This window comes from Salminus brasiliensis, chromosome 16 (assembly GCF_030463535.1).
Source record: "Salminus brasiliensis chromosome 16, fSalBra1.hap2, whole genome shotgun sequence".
Classification (NCBI taxonomy): Eukaryota; Metazoa; Chordata; class Actinopteri; order Characiformes; family Bryconidae; genus Salminus; species Salminus brasiliensis.
Window position 1 is genome coordinate 24,940,729 of NC_132893.1, and position 19,106 is coordinate 24,959,834.

The 19,106-nt window shown below is 41.5% G+C and overlaps 1 protein-coding gene across 2 annotated transcripts in view; it reads left to right on the forward strand.

The window, feature by feature from the left end:
* The first annotated feature begins 594 nt into the window (after positions 1-594).
* Positions 595-19,106, forward strand: part of mtus2a (microtubule associated tumor suppressor candidate 2a) — a 91,185-nt gene continuing 72,673 nt past the window's right edge. For both annotated transcript variants that reach the window (XM_072658133.1, XM_072658134.1), the window contains exon 1: positions 595-719. The gene's annotated coding sequence lies outside the window, so the exon portion shown is untranslated. The remainder of the gene's footprint in view (positions 720-19,106) is intronic.

Below are 19,106 nucleotides of genomic sequence, written 5' to 3' on the forward strand. Positions count from 1 at the left end.
ATTATTTTTAAAATGTATATATTATCAAAATATGTTCAACTACCTTACAGTGATATTTGCTACTTCGGGCCTCCTAGTAATCTCTCATGTTAACATTACGCCACTCCTGCTTGCTGCTTTTCCGTCGCTTGACCACAAGGAGTCGCTGTCAGCACACGCTCCAGCTAAAAGAGCCACTGACGGTCCACCTTTGGAGGAGTGAAGGTGTGGGTTGGGGAGAAAGGATGCTGTGCTCTCCCAGCAACGGGTTATTTGTTTACCCACCCGTACTCCGACAAGGCCCCGCCCCTATGTAATCTGATTGGCTATTAGTCAAAACCCTGAATACTGCTAGTGTACCTAGCGCAGGTGATGGGGAAACTATCAGGCCTAGGGAGGACTGTTTGTGAGCACAATCTACGAGTTAGCCGAACCTTCGACCGCCGGGCTTTCGCAGGACTACAGGTGCCAATCACAACAACAACAGAAGTCTACCCAATCAGAGCGCAGGAGCCAGGAGCCCGTTCTCCAATAACTGCGCCAAAGGGGCGGGGTTTGTCGGAATACGGGTGGACGAAAACAGTGGTAAATAAATAAATAAATAAACAACGCCTCGCAGCATCGCGCGACTGGATTTTCCCTGGTCACCTCTGAGAGAGGGAGCGCGAGGGAGCGCGCGCGCGGGCAGGAGGGAAGAAGAGGGATTAAAGGGAAGCAGGGATTAGTCCAGGTTTTGGAAGGTGAGTGTCGCAGCGGGTCATTTGATAGCACACGGCAGCTTCTGTGAAGTGACCAAGTGCAGTGATGTTGTTATGCGGGTGCTAAATTAGGACGCTATGCAATCAGGGTGTACATCTATTCTGTAGCCAACGGGGGGTGGGATTGATCCTGTATTAGTGTCTGGGTACATGTGTGTGTGTGTATGTGTGTGTACATGCCATGATTCTTTGTTCCCTCAAGAAACATCTCACTGGACTGGTCAGATTGGCCCTGGAACAAAGGGATGCGTGTGGTTTGGAAACCAACACCTGAGCTTCTGTCTTAACTTTTTGTTTGTTTATTTGTTTGTTTGTTTGTTTGTTTGTGCTTTGTGTGCTCTGTGGAGTTACCTGGTAGAAGAAGCGGGCTGTAGCTGTTATCCTGTTGTAATTGCATCCATGAGAAGTGTGTGTGCACGTGTGACCGCAAGCTTCTCTCTCATAGAGCAGGCTGGTGTGCATCAGTGCTGGTTCCACATTTTTGGTGGAACCAGAATTTGATTCACAAAAGATCTGAAATCTGAAATGGGAGCAAATGATCAGACGGAAGCAGATTGAGCCATCATCACCATCATCGTCATGATGCAGTTGGTTCCTCCTGATTTTCAGACACCTAAAAGGTTTAGACACCCACGTGGCACCTTGGGCTGGTGGATAAAGATGCATAAGCGTTCTGCTGAATCCTCTATCCGCTTTGAGCTGTGCAGTCTCTGTGGGGCTGTATGAAAGAGAGAGCCTCAGGCCATGGCTTAGAGCGGACTGCCTCGACCTGGTAATGAACCTGAGGATGAGCAAGCCCAGGTGCATCCCAGGCAAGTGCTGCTCACCATGAAGTGCTCTCACAAAAATATAAAGGTTCCTGAATGGTTCTTGAACTGAATGGTTCATTTACGACTGTAAAACACTTTTCCAGTTTACACACACACTGTGTAATCATGGGAGGGTCCAGTATGGGAATTTGGGGTTGATATCCGATCTCCTTCCGAGATCACTGGAGAAAATACTTCTAATACTAATACTTTCAATTTGATATATATGAACAGCATGGGCTTCTTAACGCAATGATTCTGAACTGGGAGCATGAGCTTACAGTGAACCTTCGGGGGTGTGTCCCCTTTTTCTCTAGAATGGACTGGATACAGAACTGCACTATATGTCCAAATGTTTGTGGAAACCCATTGTGGAAACATCTGTATCATTGCTGATACAGATGTGCTCCCTGTAGAGAAGGGACACTATGCCTAATGCCAGGTGTGGGCTACAAGGCATAAAGCCCCCCAGCATTGAGCAGTGGAACTGAGTTCTCAGGAATGATGGTGCTCCTTCCAGTACATGGAATAAGTTGGGAAATTGAAAATGAGGTGGGGTGGTGATCATCCAACATCCTGACCTCACTAACAACTTTGTTGCTGAATGCAATCAAATCCTCATAACAGTGCTCCAAAATCTAGTAGAAAGCCTTTCCTGAACAGCAGAGACATTTACTACAACAAAAGCAGCTCCAACTATTTTTAATTCCATTGATTTCAGAAGAAACAATGAATGAGCAGGTGTCCCAATACTTTTGTCCATATACTGTACATAAGCCCCTGATGAGTTGACCATGTCCTCTGAAGGTTGTTGGATCGATGAGAGAGATCAATGGAAGAAATCTATTTTGTACAAAGGCCTTAAAATGGTCAGTGTCACAAATTGGCTTAAATTCTGATTCTTGTTTCTTCTACATTTTAGTTTCCCAAATGTTTACATGTTCTACTTTTCTTTTTTAAAGTTTAAAAAAAAAAAGAATGTACAGATGAACTTGTACAAAATGTATAAATTGGGACTACTGTTTCTTGTATTTGCATTATGAAAAAGTAAATCAAGTAAAAACAAACTCAGGCCTTAGCACAGAAACATCTAAACATTCTGATCTATTGGTGAATAATAAATGGGCCATCAAATATTTTAAAGGAAGTTACGGAGTGCTGGGCTCCTCAGGTACTGGATAGCTATCAGGACAGGATGGAAATTTGAAGCCCTTGAACGTTCACTCCTGAAATATTACAGAGCCCCGACACTTTGTCCCAGGGGGTCCCAGGGAGACTGATGAGAGAATCTAAAGAGGATGAGAGGGAGAAGCAGTTGTGAAGAAGAGGAGGGTAAAGTGAATTATGCTAATGAGCATGTAAGATTAAAAAGGCTTTGCTCCCTGTTCACCCTCTGATCCAGCTGCCAGTTAGTGGGATCCACTGTACAGGATCCACAATGTAGATGTCCTTCAACAGACAAAATTGCACTATTGCATGTTGGGGATTTCTGAGGTCAGTGTTCCATCCAGGGGTGGGTAGATCAATACTGAAGTATTGACATGCCTGATCCTGACACCTGACATTTTCTTACTGACAGTCCTAACACAGGTTACCATATATATGAAGAAAGGCCTATACATGTGCTCAGGTGTGATAGAACCTCATATCTGTGGGACTGTGACTTCCAGTGAGGTAACAGTGAGGAAAAAAACAAAAATCACATTTTCCCCATTTTGCCAATATTTACAGGGTATAGCGGTATCAGGGGGTGTCTTTACAGGTAAAGTAGCGGTATCAGGGGGTGGCACAGTGGTGCTGCAGGAAATGCGTGTGTTGCAGAGCTCTAGAAGGCTGGAGTCGAGGGTTTGGTTCTTTGGTGACTGTCACGTCTGTGAGGAGTTTAGTGTGTCTTCCTAGTGCCGGTTTTCCTCCGAAAACCACACATGGTAGGCACATTGGCACATTGGATATTCTGAATTGCCCCTAGCAAATGGGTGTGTGTGGTACCTTGCACAAGGCCTAATGAATGGATGACCCACTGTGACCCTGGATGGATGGCACTGGTAATAGTATTGGGATTCTGGCCCTTAGGGATACACCAATGATATCGGATTCCAGTAAGCATCTGCAGACACTTGATTTAAATGGATGCATTAATTAAAGGATAACATTTAAATGATGATGGACTCCATGGCTAAAATATCACTTATCAGCACTGTCCCTCAAAATTCTCATATCGATACTTTCCTGCTTTCCTTGGTGTTCCTTGGTATCACTGGAAAGGAATTCAGCTGTATCATCCATCCCTAAGTGGTATGTCCAGTGTAACTGATCCTGTTAACCAAACAAACAGCAGGCCTGTTGCAATGCGATAGATCCTTTTGGCCACCTGAGCGTGTCACATGCTTTTGCACAGGTTAATCCAAGCACAGTGAGCTGGTCTTACACTGATCTTCCCCAGTCTGGCAGTTCTTGCAGAGAGCTCTTTGTAGTAGCCCTGTTTTCTCTGGTTTGTACCCCGCTGTACACCCCCACTACCTCTTCCCTGCCCCCGTCCTCCTCAGCCCAGCCAAGCCCAACCCCTACGCCTTTAATCTCCCGCCTTAATCGATCTGCACTCCTGTCCCGAATCCATCTCCGTGCTTCATTTGTTCAGTTTTAGCCCATGCAACTCAAGAGCTCTGCCTCTGCCACACAAGTCAGATCATGCGAAATGTCACAATGGTCTGACTCAGCCCCTGTCTTCCCCACCCCGATTATTTTGTTTCTGTCACCAGCTGAGATGATGAATGTCTTAAATAAGAAAGAAATGAGACAAATGCGCCCGTGCATAAAGCCATGCAGTGTGATGAATGCAAGCCTGTTAATATGCATACGAATGCGTATGTCTGCTTCTGACTGCCTGGTAATATACACTTCCAAAGCAGCTCATAGTAGAGCTGCACAAGATGATGTTCTATTTTTAATTAGCGCAATATTCGTTTGAGCAATACTGATAGTGCAGAAGGCTGTAATATGCAAATAAGTCCCCAGAATGTTTACTTTGTGCCAATGGAAGTCCAGATATGTGTATCAATCAGACCTATCAAACATACCTGTCAAGGGGTGGGATATACATCAAGTCAGATCTTGAAATTGTTGCTGAAATATCTGAGCAATCCTGACAAGGTCCAAAGTGTGAAAAATGGCAGAGGAAGGACAAACAGTGTCCTGACAACAGGGTCATATGGGTGCCCAAGTCTCATTGATGTGATCCATGAATGTCACAACTTGCAGGACTTCAGGAAATCTGCTGCTAATGTCTTGGTTCCAGATAGCACAAGACACCTTTAGAGGTCTTGTGGATTTCATGAGTCAGAGCTGTTTTGGCATGGGGACCAATACAATATTAGGCAGGTGGTTTGGTTTTTAATATTATGGCTGCTCAGTGTATTTCAATGTCTACCACAATCCAAAAGCAAACCAATGGACAGTGCACTTCCAGCATGCCCTTATCCAGACCCCTTGCCCTGGGGCCCTTTATATGCCCACTAAAAACATGCTCATTATCTGATTTTGGCAGTTAGGATCTTATTAAGTGGTCATGTAAACACACTATGATGCCTTATATAGGATTAAAGGTGTTATTGGATTTCACCAAATCCCAAACACCTGGATTTTGGTTTGATATTTGGTGGATAAATCAGCACACGTATGCTGTTAATCTGTGTAAATTTTTATACTTTTAAGTCTAAATAATTTTCAGATTTCAAACTACTTAAAGGGAAAGTTAGACCTTAAATTAGATCTTAAAATGATTTCTAATTTGTGTTATGCAGTATTCTGTAGTGCAGAATTCGTTTATGTGCATTTCCATGTTTTTGTTCATTACTTCTCTACAGCATCCAGCATGCAACCACCTAACTTCATACAACCCAGGGGAATCTCTGCTGTGCTTAACCAGTCCTGACTGCTGACCGAGCGCCTGATCTAAGTTATCTTTGTACTCTAAATCACTTTAGTAGGTGCAGCAATTGTTGCATTTTTATTTTCATTTTATTTCATTTCATTTTATTTTCATTTTATTTTGGTTGGATTGGGGGGGGGGGTATTCTACAAAGCAGGATTTCTAAATTAGCCAGATTACTTGAGCCCAACGGTGAGGACTGTCTAATAGAAATGTCCCTCAGCTCTTCTCCTTTAGGCCACACTGATATATCAGTGACAGATTTAATATACCTGGTAATTTGTACATATAAAAATAGTTGATGACTCCAACATGCGTGTGTTTTGCCGGCGTGAGAAAAAGAGAGGTGCTGTCGCTACACCTGGAGTGTCACGGTGTTGGTCCTGTGTTTGGTGTTGTTTGCTGAACTGCATTGCGGTTTTTGCTGCCTGAACTTTTCAGATTTTGTGCTTATACCTACATGATGAAAGCTCGCTTCTGTAGAATGCAATCCCACACACCAGCCTGCCTTCATTTGATGTGTCATGTAAGCGGACGTGAACAGAAAGTGATTACACTCTGTTTGGGTACATGCACACACACTGGCACACAAATACACACACCATCTTCTCTAAGCAAGCCCACCATTTCTTTTCATCTCTTAAAGACATTTGACTCAGTAATCACAGCGAACTCCTCTCGATGCTGAAACAGTCGTGATGATGTTTTAACAGCACTTATCTGAACATACCTCAACAATCCAAACCAATTTCATCTCTGCTTCTGCTGTGGGTCATGAGCGTAAGTTATCTTTGTGTCCAGAGATCGTCCCCCAACATGACGGCAGAACAAGACTTCAGACAGAGACGATGTCCAACCTTAAGAACCCTGTCATTACCCTGCAGTCAGTCTTCGTTCCATGTGTTTTTTAAGCCACAGGTGTCTGGCTAAGATCCACCCATTAAGTTCTTGCATGTGTCTGAGTGCTCACGTAGATGTGTATGTCCGACCTGGTGTTCTACATTTGGAATCTGTATATGGATTCACTACAGGCCTTTTCTCACTGTGGCATGCTGTCACTGTTCTCACTAAATCCAAACTGGACAGGCACTATATGTCCAAAACTATGGAGACACACCACTTAATCATTGAATTCATGTGTATCTTTCAGTCTCATTGCTACAGGTGTATAAAATCAAGCACTTAGCCATGCAGTCTGCCTTTACACACATTTGTGAGAGAATGGGTGGTTCTAAAGATCCCAGTGAATTCCTGCATGGTGCTGTAATAGGATGCCACCGTTGCAAGTAGTAAGTGGGTGAAATTTCTGCCCTCCTAGATACTCCACCATCAACTGGTGGTATTAAAAAGTGGAAGCATTTAGGAACCACAGTAACTCAACCACAAAGGGTCAGACCACATAGGTCCAAAGGTCCAGAGCAGTGTCCCTTTCTCACCTTTCTCACACAGTTATAGCAGTAAGTTGTTAGTGGAGGGCCTCATTAATAGATTCTCTCTCTCTCTCGCTCTTTCTCTCTCTCTCTCTTTTTACACTACAGTCCTTCTGACTGGCCGTGTAAATGAGATAGGGCATTTCAAGATCCAATTAATCATACCGTCATAACGATTATGGCCTGTTGTCATGGCTGGTCATGTGGGGATTCAGTGTTTGTGGGAAATAATGGCCTTTTAATTCCCAGTCTTCATGTCCATTCTTCAAAGCAGGATTTGGCACTTTTGTGCTTCAGAGTGGCATTCTGGTAATTGTTCAATTGTTTTGTCCAAAATACCCTAGAATCAATGTGGAGGTTCTGTAAAGCTACATTATATAGCATTTTTACCTCAAAATAACAGCTAAAATCACTGTGATGCTCACATGCTTCTTTCACTTCCAGTGACAGTTCTGTATCTTTTAGCTTGTCCAGAGATGCATGTGTAAAATGGGTCCCTTAGTCGTGACTCAAAGCACTTCCTGACCGTTCTTGCATTATGCTGCTTTTCTGCCTACCTTTACTCATCTATGTCCTTCTCAGAAACCAACCTCTAGCCTAAAGGGGCCTGCATGGTCAGAATTTATCACATTAGCTGCCACACTGGATGTGTCCACACAGGAGGAGGACAGTACTTATATACATAGTAATGTGTGTTGGTATTTATCTCTGGTCACGCATTTGATCAGATCTTGAACTGTATCTAAATGTGAAAAGATCCCATTTTTGCGTTCACACAACTGTGAAAATTCAGATTCTGACACTTTAAGCCTATAATGTGACCATAGCTCCAATTCTCTTACTGTATTGGCCTATTTTAGATTCACTGCCAATTATCTGTGTTCCACACTGTGTGTGACACAACAGTGGCACTGTCTCCAATGTGTGTGTGTGTGTGTGTGTGTGTGTGCGTGTGTATAAGTGTGGGTGTCTCTTATGCAGATGGGGCGGGTCTCACTGCAGTATTTCTTTCTCTCCTCCCCTCCTCTCTGCCTGCTGCATAGAGCTCTGTGCGTGTGCTCAAGCATGCTTTTCTGTTTACACACACAAGCATGCGCACACACACACTCTTACACAGAGAGAGGAGACGAGTCAGAGAGAGCAGGGTGAAAATGGAGGAATCTCAATAAATCTGGATGGTTATTGGATCAGTCCTGCCTCCCCCACTCCACCTCATCCAGTGTGCTGAGAGCATTAACCCCTTCAGCGGCGCTCCTCTCAGCTCCTACAGCCACTCCTACAGAGTATGGAAACAGTTCAGGTGGATGTTATGATGTTACTGTACTGGACTGAGTGGCTTCATTTGCATTGTTACATTGAGATATTAGTTTGTATTAGTTGTTATTACTGTTTAAAGAGGAATTTTGTGAGTTTTCACATGTGTAATGGGTAATCGGTTAAGTTGAGAGTGATTAAGATGTAAGACATGCGTGGTATGAGGTGAAATGCTACATTTTAAGTTAATGGTGGTGATAGGAATGAGACAGACACCCAAAACGGTTACAAGCATTGTTAGTGATTCTTTGAAAGAAGGACTGCCTTATTGTTTAAACCATTTCATGGTGGAGTGGTAGATGCAGGGTATGGTACAGCAAAATGATGCTATATAGTACTACTTGGAACAATTATGGATCTAATTTTGGTGCTATAAAGAACCCATTTAAAAGCCTCAAAAATATTAATCTACCATAAATAAGCAGTGGAATCAGAAAACATTGGAAATCTTTTTGAAATATCTTCTTGGGAAGTTGGAAATCATTGTCTGCTTTGACATTTGTAAAGAATATCTGCTGATAATATTTGCATAGTGTATTGTTACACTATTAGTAAAGAGCTAAACTAAAGAAGTAAATAAATGCAGTTAGTCGACTGTCTGAGTCTTAGTTAGTAGGACTGCTAAGACTGATTAGGCGACAAGTCGCCTCAGCATAGCCCTGCCCTATGAAACTGATTGAACGGGCATAACCTGACAACCATGTGCTCCTATCAAGCAGCCTGAGCAGAGAAGCATTGTGGATTCAAGCATTGTGCAGCATCTGATGGATGGTGAAGCACTGAGAGTCGGCAGCAAGTGTCAGATTTTACAAAGATATCTCCAACGTTCTGTCATAACACTGGCCAAAGCCCGTCTGTTTGAAGAAAGGTCCATGCTCTCCATGATTGTGGCTTAGATATGGGTTACATAAAGTTTCAGTGAGATGGAGTGGAGGTTGTGTGTGTGTTTGAAAGCAGTCAGATAGAGGGAGACTGAAGCAGCAGGACAAAGAGGACAGCATCAGCCTCGCAGTGAGGAAGGGGGGTTCAGATGGAGTCGGGGTGAATTGAGAGGAGGGGAGATGAAAGAGGCGGAGCGGGTGGGCTCTTAGGTACAGGAAAAGTCAGGGAGCAATAATGGTGTGTGTGTGTGTGTGTGTGTGTGAAGACTGTATATTTTAAGGTCTAGACAAAAAGAGCCAGGATATCTTCACTCCAGTGGGTGAGTGTTTGTGATTTTCAGAAGGTAGTAAGGTGCAACGTCCTGAACAGGGCATCACACATTCACACATACACATTCTCTGAGAAATGTGGGGGAAGGGCTACACTCGCTGCCTTTGTCCCGACGGCAAGTGCCAAGAGAGGCGATTTCTGGATTAATTAGTGTGTCGGTTCGTACGTGCCGGGACTGATGGAGAGGAGGGCTGAATATTGGTGTTGATTTTAAATCTATAGAGGAGCAGCAATGCCTCGCATTAAAGCACATTCAGCTATCCTCACACGTGCACTCACTCACTCACTCACTCAAACAAAAGATTTATAATTCAGTCATTCAGTTAAACCTGATATATGAATTATTGTCCTGTAAATCTGTAAATCTTATTTCTGTTCTTATAATTTAAAAAAAATTTTAATACACAACAAAAGCTCAGCATTCACCCTGCTAAACAAGAGAGTTTGATGTAATATGTGAACACTGGTACTGGTAAAAACCATTGCATTAACATAATGAATATGGTAATTGTGACCCACTGTTTTTTTTTTTTGTTTTTTTTTTTGTCACATAAATCTTTTGTCACATAAATCTCATCTCCAAAATGTCAACTTTACAGGAGAATTCAAATCTCAACTTTCAATTTATCGTGATTGGTTGCCATGATCAATTTATTAGTATAAGTAGGTATTAAAGGAGTTATGAAATAACTGGTGTGAGGATAGGAGGATGACCAAGGGAGGTCTGGCCTTTCTAAGTAGAAGATGTCTAAACTCCAGGGCCAAGATACCTAAGATTTCTGCTCTCTAGAAAAATCTTGATACAGCTAGTCTACTTACCAACTACTCAGCACTCTGAAATCAATCCAGCAAAATGACCCAGCAACCTCAAACTAGCATTTTTGGAGTGTGGAGGACTCAAATTAGAAAATTGCTCAACATTTTCTTATAAAAAATGAACGCATGTTAATGAATATTATGATAATCAGTTAACAAAATTGATGCAGTCATTTTCTATCTGTAAACTACAAAATGAAAGCATAAGAATAAGGATTAGGAACTGACGCAGTGCTTATTTAAGGGTTATTAAAAAAATTAAAATACAATTTTATTAAGAGAATTACAAAAAAATCCCACACCGTGAATGTACTCTATCATGTTTCAGATTCTACAATGTAAAACACACAGATACACACATAAGGAACTAATGAGGCTGAGGGGTAGGTCCCCATGTTAATACATGAGATTGCTCTCTGTGTAAACTGTAAGAAATGATAGAAGGGTGTGTTGGGGTTATTCGGTGCAAATACACACATATATTTGAGTGTCTGTCGTCTACTGGTTGTCAAATGTATAAAAGAAATAGCACTGAAAGGTTCTTAAGGTTCTTAATCAAAGCAAAGATGTTTTTCTATGTCATCGCCTCAAATACTCCCTTTTAATTTTAAGAGTGTGCATTAACATTATGTGGCTGTGAGGATAGTGGGTAGTGTGGAGAGCTGAAGAAACAAAGAGGACTGTGAGCTGAAAGGTGAGTGCCTGTGAGTGCCTGTGTGTGTGTGTGTGTGTGTGTGTGTGTGTGTGTGTGTACATTTATGCTGTGCTTTGCTTCACTGGGTGAGTGTCATTTTCTCATTGTTCAGTGTGGAGCGGCCTAGTGGTGTCAAAACTGAGGTGGCTGCAGCACTGTTCCTATTGTCTCGAGGTGTGTGTGTGTGTGTGTGCATGTGTGTGCACGTTTACCCTGCACTGCGAAATGTCACTCACATGCCAGAAGTGCATGGAATATACAGAGACCACCTGATTCTGCAGCCGGCCTACGCTTTTCATCCACCTGTGTGTTTCTGTGTGCTGTGTATTCATATTCTTTACTGGTGATACATCAGGAGTGGACAATGATGTATGGACTGTATGTCCAAATGTTTGTGGACACCCTTACTTTAGGTTACCCCCATTGCTGACACAATGGAAATGGAAAGATGGTGCAAAAATGTAATACAATGACAACAACCAACAACAATTATGATAATAATAAGAAAAATAATCATTAGACCTAATTAGCTCCTGATTGTCTTTATTAATCCCTGCTGTTTGGCATGCTGAGTCCCTGCTTATCCTCTTAAAATCTCGTTTGGGGGTCACACAGTAATAACTCTGCATCTTTCACACCAGCGTGGCCTTTCTGATAAACACATTACTGATTACGCGGCTGACAAATGAATGTACATGTGACACAATTAAGATGGATTTTGTGGCAGGAAGCTTACGAGGCTCAGCAGGAGGGATTCGTTTACAATCTGGGAATTGAAATCTCGTTATAGACACAGGCAGCACTTTCTCTGCCATTGCAAAATGGCAACTCCCCTACTGTGCTAAGAGGGCTGGATTTGCCCTATGGGGAGGTGGAGTGGTGAATTTGGATGTTTCACCCAAAATTCTTGAGTTGATACTTAAGATTACACGAAGAATCAGTGGTGTTTATTATGTAAAATATTTTTTAAAACATTTGTTTTGTGTGTGCATTAAAGATTCTATGGACAAATGTATTGACACACATGCTCATTCATTGTTTCTTCATTGTTTATTCCTCAAGGATATTAAAAAGAATTTATGCTGCTTTTGTTGAAGTAACTGTTTCTACTGTCCAGAGAATGCTTTTTACTAGGTTTTAGAGCATTGCTGGGAGAGAATCTGTTTGCACTCTGCTGCAAGACTGTTAGTAAGGTCATGATGTTGGATGGTCATTACACCACCTCGTCCCAAGCTCCCCAGTTTATCCCAAAAGTATTGGATGGAGCACCATCATTTCAGAAAACACAGTTCCACTGCTCCACAGCTCAATACTGGGGGGCTTAATACACCTTTGTGACAGACATAAAAAAGGTAGTAGGGTAGTAAAGTGCTTTTTAGGATTCCCAGCTGCAGATTTTTAGACAAGACACAGTGTTGGACACAGATGGAATTTGGGCTCCGCCTTTAACCTATCCATGCAGTAAACACACACATACACACAGTGAACATGCACACTCAGAGCGGTGGGCAGCCATTGCTGCTCTGCCAACAGCTTGCCAAACCCGGGTTTTGAACAGACAACCCCTGTCATCAATAGGTCGGTGCTCTAACCGCTGAGCCACTACTGCCCCAAAAGCTTAGATGACATTTTAAAGGTGCATTATGCAAGAATTTATATGCTTTACTCCTGGGCTCCCCCTACAGCTGGGGAGAGTAATTCACCTTTACACCACTGCCAAACATAATTCAAATTGCCATCCCTACCCCACATTGGACAACGACATGGTAGACTAATATAACAGGTGTTTTACACAAATATGACTTGGGTTACACAAATATGACGTAGTTCTTGTGATATAGTGTGTGCAGTAGTCAGCATTCTGAGCCCGGAGTGGTATTGACAGAGTGGTATTGGTTATTTTTATGTAAAATTGCTACATACTGTTCTTTTAGGTCATCTGAAAGGAGACAATGCATATTTTCAATCTGTCATTAGCACATCATCATACAGCATCTGTGTGAGCCATTGCTCACAGTTTTAGTAATCATGTTGGTATTGGAAAAGAAACCACCATATCATCTACATAAAAATTTCAGTGCAGATACCGATACCTACATTTGCATAACCTCTGGATAGGCCAGATCGAGCGAACATCGTGGTTAGGAAAGTCTCCTTTCTGTTTATTATTCTATGTTCCGTCTATGCATTTATGTCTTATTCATCTTCCACCCTTTCCTAACTACTAACCTTCTGCTGCAAATCACGTCCACATCAATAACCTCTGCCTAGCCAGTCTGGTGCTTCATAACGGAAACGGCCCTCGCTCATAGAGAGAATAGTTAAGAAAAATAAAATCAGAGGAACAGTTTCTAATACCACATGACTGCACATTGGTTAAATGTTATGGTCTGTGAGTTTAAAGCAAAATTTGACCCTAAGTGCCCAGCTATTATTTTACCCATTAAATTGGCCATTAAAAAGGAATTACATGTAATTCATACACGAGTGTCGTTGTAAATGGGGATGTTCTGTTCAGCGGCTCTATCATTCAACTCTTCTGTCTTCAGTGTCAGACAGAGCCGCTTTTCCAGCTCCCAGAGGGTGCAGCATATGCTTGCGTGTCTGTGTGCATGTGTGTAAGCAGAGAGGGATTCAGAGCTTTCCTCGGATCAATGAGTCGTCCAATCTGCACTGCAGGTGTTGAGACTGCATTTTGATCAGCGATCATGACTCTTTCTTTGTCCCCCCCGACCCAACTTACCCTTACCTTTAGTGCTGTGAGCTGCACATTATCACGGTGTCAGTGCTTTAAATCATATACTTTGGTGTTAAACCCAGTAATAATCACACTGTTACACTGCTACAAACTCCAGACCCAGTCCAGCACCATGCTATGTCAATATAGCCCTTTGGCATAATGCTACAGTCTACCTATGTAACATAATTGCAGCAGTATTATGCGAGAACTGGTATTTCTAGGGCTCCCCCTACAGTCAGGAAGTATCATTTATGCTTTGGGCCACCCTAAAGGACATCCTTTTGCAAGCATTGTCCTGCCCGTTGCACCAGAGTTACATGGCACTTTTTTATTTTTAAAATAAGAATTGAATCAAAACAAGCTCTGTCAGGGTTATAAGATTGTTTTAGTACTGAGTAGCAGCACTCAGGACATTTATTTTTGCAACAAACTTATGTCCTAATGCTGTGATATACAGTGATAATGATTTTAAAGCAGCATTGTGCAGAATCTTTGCCTCAAAATAATACCTTCAAAATCACGTTGATGCTCTACTGACATGTAATAGGGAGAATAGTGCCGCTATCGTTGCTACTCTGAGCTCAGTCCTCCAAAAACTACAGTACATATGAGTGACAACGCTTGAGAGAACTGTGTATTGCTGCATAACCATATTTGTGTAAAATTATTTTTATTTATTTAAAAAATATTTGTGTCAGTCCACACAATTCTTACACTTCTAAACACCTCTGCTCTATATCTGTATATTGTAAAATTGATGTGAAAAGCGTTGGCTCAATGCGTGAATTGCACTTCCTGACTGTAGACCAAGAGCAAGAATTGCAAATTCTCACATAATGCTGCTTTAATCAATACCTACCAGCACTACATGCCAGATTCAATAAACTTATTGTTAAAATGCCTGTAGTGAAGTTTCCTTCATTGTATATTAGTCCTGTACCTTTTGTTGTGTATTTCTAACAATGCTGTGGTAATACTAAGATCACAGTGGCGACTGGAATGGTCAATTCCTTTCCTGTCTATACTACATATCAATCCTGGTCTGGTTCATGTTGGTGAAGGGGTAAAGGTACTCCAGAGCTTTTTGGCAGTTAAACCAGGTCAGACTGGTTTGTAAAAATAAAAAAAAACAGACTTGGAATGTAAAATAAGGTTAAATCAGACAGAGGGGAGGAAGTAAGGAATGGATTGACGGATTGAAATTGCAGTGGCATGTGGTCTTTGAAAGGTGAGATTTGTCTGTGTGTATGTGTGTGTGTGTGTGTGTGTTTTGGTCTCTGTGCACTAGAGCGTGTCATTGCACTGAAGCGGTGTGTACCAGCTAGTGTCCGTGCAGAGCTATGGATTCGTTCAGCTTTAGCATGAGGCGCTCAATCAGGAAGGCAGTTTGTGAAATCATAGGAGCAAAAGAGTTTCACACCCTCGCACAAATACTTCCATTCATGCTCTGATTTTTCACTGGAGACTCGTTCGTGGAACCTTAGTCAATAAAATTTGCTTATGACTGTTGGAACAAGGGGATTCTCGTTTCAATATATCATGCTGTCCAATGAAAAACATGTATCTCCATTTTGTCTGTTTTTAGTTTTCTTCATGGTTTTGAATGCTGTAGCTGCTCAGAGCACTGTATGAAGAGTTCTGGATGAATAGACCAATAGAAATGCTCTAATTTACTTTAATTACGTGCATGGTTTTCATTGGACAGCGATGATATGCTAATTTTGTGCACTGTTTCTTGTGTTCAAGTAATTGCACAATGACTCTTTCTACTAATTGTTTGGTCTGTTCTTTTAAAAATATATCTAATACAGTTCAGACACTAATTCTCTACTGTCTTTCTCATCCCATCCCTCCTTGTTCATCCTTGCTACCATCACATGCTGGTGTTGTCAGGTGTACTCCACATACATCCAAACACAGTCTGACATGTCAGAATAATTACTTAGTTACCTTGAAGTCCTTTGGATATCTGGCCTTAGCTCATAGGAGAAGCCAAAAGTATTGAGACACCTATACATTACACCTGCATGAGCTTTTATGACATCCCATTCTAAATCTATAGGCTTTATTACGGATTTAAACCCCCCCACCACCACCACCCCCACAGTTTGCAGCTTCCACTTTTAAATTATACCACTCACAGTTGATGGTGGAATATTTAGGAGGGACGAAGTTCATGGAACTGATTTGTTGCAGTGGTATCATCCTATTACAGAACATCGCTGGAATTCAGTGAGCTCTTTAGAACCACCCATTCTTTCACTATTGTGTGTGAAGGCAGACTGCAAAGCAAGATGTTCAATGATTAAGAGGCGTGTCTCAATACTGTCTATACACCTGCTGTTTTTGCTTACTAATAGTCATTGACGCACTAGTTGTTCCCAGAACAGCCCAGAATGGAGAACAAGCAGTTAAATATTCTGGCCCATATAGGTGTACATTTTGCTTGCCTTATGAACTACGCAAACTTTCATGAATGTAAAGAAATTCTTACAAATATATACAAACATTGTTACACATTCATTCATTCTTCTCAGCTTTCAAAACTGAGTCCTGACATATATTATTTAGGAAGTAACCATGGAGGGTTTTTTTGTCTGTGTGCCTGTGTGTCTGTGCTTGTATGTGTTTATATGTGTCTGTCTACTCTTTTGCATTGTGTCTGAGAGAGAAGGTGACAGTGTAAGTGTGTGTGTGTGTGTGTGTGTGTGTGTGTGTGTGTGTGTGTACGGGGGGGGGGGGGGGGGTTATGGTGGTCAGTGTTGAAGTCAAGTGCTATTGATTTTCTTTTCATTTGGCCAGCTCTCCAGTTGGTTATTGAGTGGTGACCTGATGCTCCATGATGCGTAGCTGAAAATAACACAAGAATATTGTTGTTGTTGTAATAAAATCGATATGTCCAAAATGTATAGGAGAATATGTATTAATGTAACATGATTGTAATTTTGGACCATTTCAATTGGTTCATTAGTCAAGAAATGTTCACACATTGGCCCATGTTTATCAGACTTCTCAGAATAAGAATGCTTTTTGCACAACATTAAGTTCAAGAGCTGATGTAGGGATGCCCTGATCAAGTTTTTTGCCCCCCAATCCAATCCAAGGTGAATAAATATACAAATATACAAATATACAAAGTATATAAAAAATGCATTGGATCGGCTCCAGAGTCAATGGATCGGACTGAGACATCCCTAGTCTGAAGTTTGGTAATTGGATTGTAATGGAGGATGTACATTTGTAAGTGGGGTATTTAGGAGGATAAATTGTTGATTGCTCTTAGTATTGATTGAGATTAAAGTGTGGGGTAATCTATAGCTGGTGTGGGTGCAGTGATAGATCAGTGCTGGAACTTGCTCAATACATTCAGTGTGTATGTGTGTGTGTGTGTGTGTGTGTGTGTGTGTGTGTGTGTGTGTGGTGTAGTGTAGTAAAGCTACAGGATTTGGATCTAAGTTGATGCCTGTGGACATGCTTTGTGGGCAAATGCTTTGTGGGGAGAAGGAATATCATCTAAGAGGATAACCTTCTGCTAAATAGATCTCAGTGTCCTCTCCTGATTCAATACTCGATTTAAAAATAAGCTTATCCTCTTTCTGTCAGGCTAATGTGATTGACAGAATCTCAGACTCACTGATAAGTGGTTCTCCTTTCCTTCACCTCTTTCTGTCTCTCTCCTTCTCTCTTTGATATACAGTGAAGATGTCAGAGGCCAGTAATTGTCACATACTGAGCTTTACATAATTGCAGTATGAATGAAGGACGGCAAGATATGAAGCTTAGATTAGATCTAAGGTCTCGAAGGAGATTAGTGACTACATTCTGCCTGTTTAATATATACTATATGGACAAAATTATTGGGATACCATCTCATTCTTTGTTTTCTCTGCAACCAAGGGAATTAAAAAATAGTTTATCCTGCTTTTGTTGGAGAAGCTGTATCTACTGTCCAGGGAAGGCTTTCTGTTTGATTTTGTATTCAGCGACAAGATCGTTAGTTAGGTCAGGATGTTGGATGCTCACCACCTCACCTCATTCCCCACTCATCCCAGAAGTACTGGATGGAGCACCATCGTCATTCAAGAGAACACAGTTCCACTGCTCCACAGCTCAGTGCCAATGAGTTCATTTTATTTTTCTCCAGAAAGTCAGTATGTCACTGCAGGGACTAGCTGTGTGTGTGCATTTGCACATCTGTGTCAGTAATGGGTAAGTAGTTGAATGTATTCATTACAAGGCCTGTCCACAAACACATGGACATGTAGTATAGGTTCAGAACCAGGTTCAGGAAGTACACGTACTGGCCACTTTACCTTGCTGGTTTTCAGGAGCTCCAGCAACACTGCTGAGCCTGATGCACTTGTACCAGCACATCGCATACAGCCGTGCTGAGAATGGTCCACCACCCAAATAAGGTCTAATCAGTGGCCCTATGGTGGTCACTTTGCATAGATGGATGGATAGAGTGGGTGGCTGACAAATTTTACAGTGATAGATGAGCTACAGTCAGGAACTGCAAACTTATGCACCTTTATGTTAGTTTAGCCTAATAAATTGTGCATAAAAAGGGGTGTAGTTGCGAGGATTCACTTAGATTTTCTCAACAAAACCTTGCATTTTCAAAGAGGCGCTCCATACCTTTGAGGAGAATTAGTTCATGTGGTTGTAAAAAGCACAGGCAGAAAAAAGTCATGTTCAAAGGGACTTGAATCCGTTTAGTAGATGAAAGGTAAACCGTAGCATCGGCCATGAATTTCACAGACTACTGTTGTCCTGAAATGTGCATTTCTAACGCTGACAAAGTGCATCCCTTTACCATACAGATCTAAAATTAGCCGTCCTTGACCAGATTCCCTCAGTGGAGATGAAGTGGTTTTCTGTGGCCTCCATCACTCTTCCAGCTGTACGCATTGTTCTGTGGTAAATAACCCTGCACTGTCAGGTGTGGAAGTGTGAATACTGTGGTTCTAGCAAGAGGAGCTTGGCAAGCAAATATGTTAAAGCCTGTGTGTGCACCATATGGGGAGAATACCATAATGAGAATTAGGGCTGGGCGATATATCGTCTACACAGATATACTTTGAGGTTCTCTTTCAGTTTTAACAAAAGGTTAAGCATTACATTATATTTAGTATAACATTAGCAGTTCATCCCTTGAAAAACAATGACATATATTATTATTATTATTATTATTATTATTATTATTATTATCATCATCAGATCAAATCAAATTACCCTATAAATCAAATTACCCTATAAGGAATAAAAACAGAAGTTAGTTTTGAATGAACAAATGTTTATATATAAAATGTTTATTTGTGTCTATTTAATCATGGACGTATATGTAAAAACTCTCCCTTTGGATAATTTATACCATTTTAATAAATAAGAAAGCTACACATGTTGAACTATTTTGTCTTCTTTTT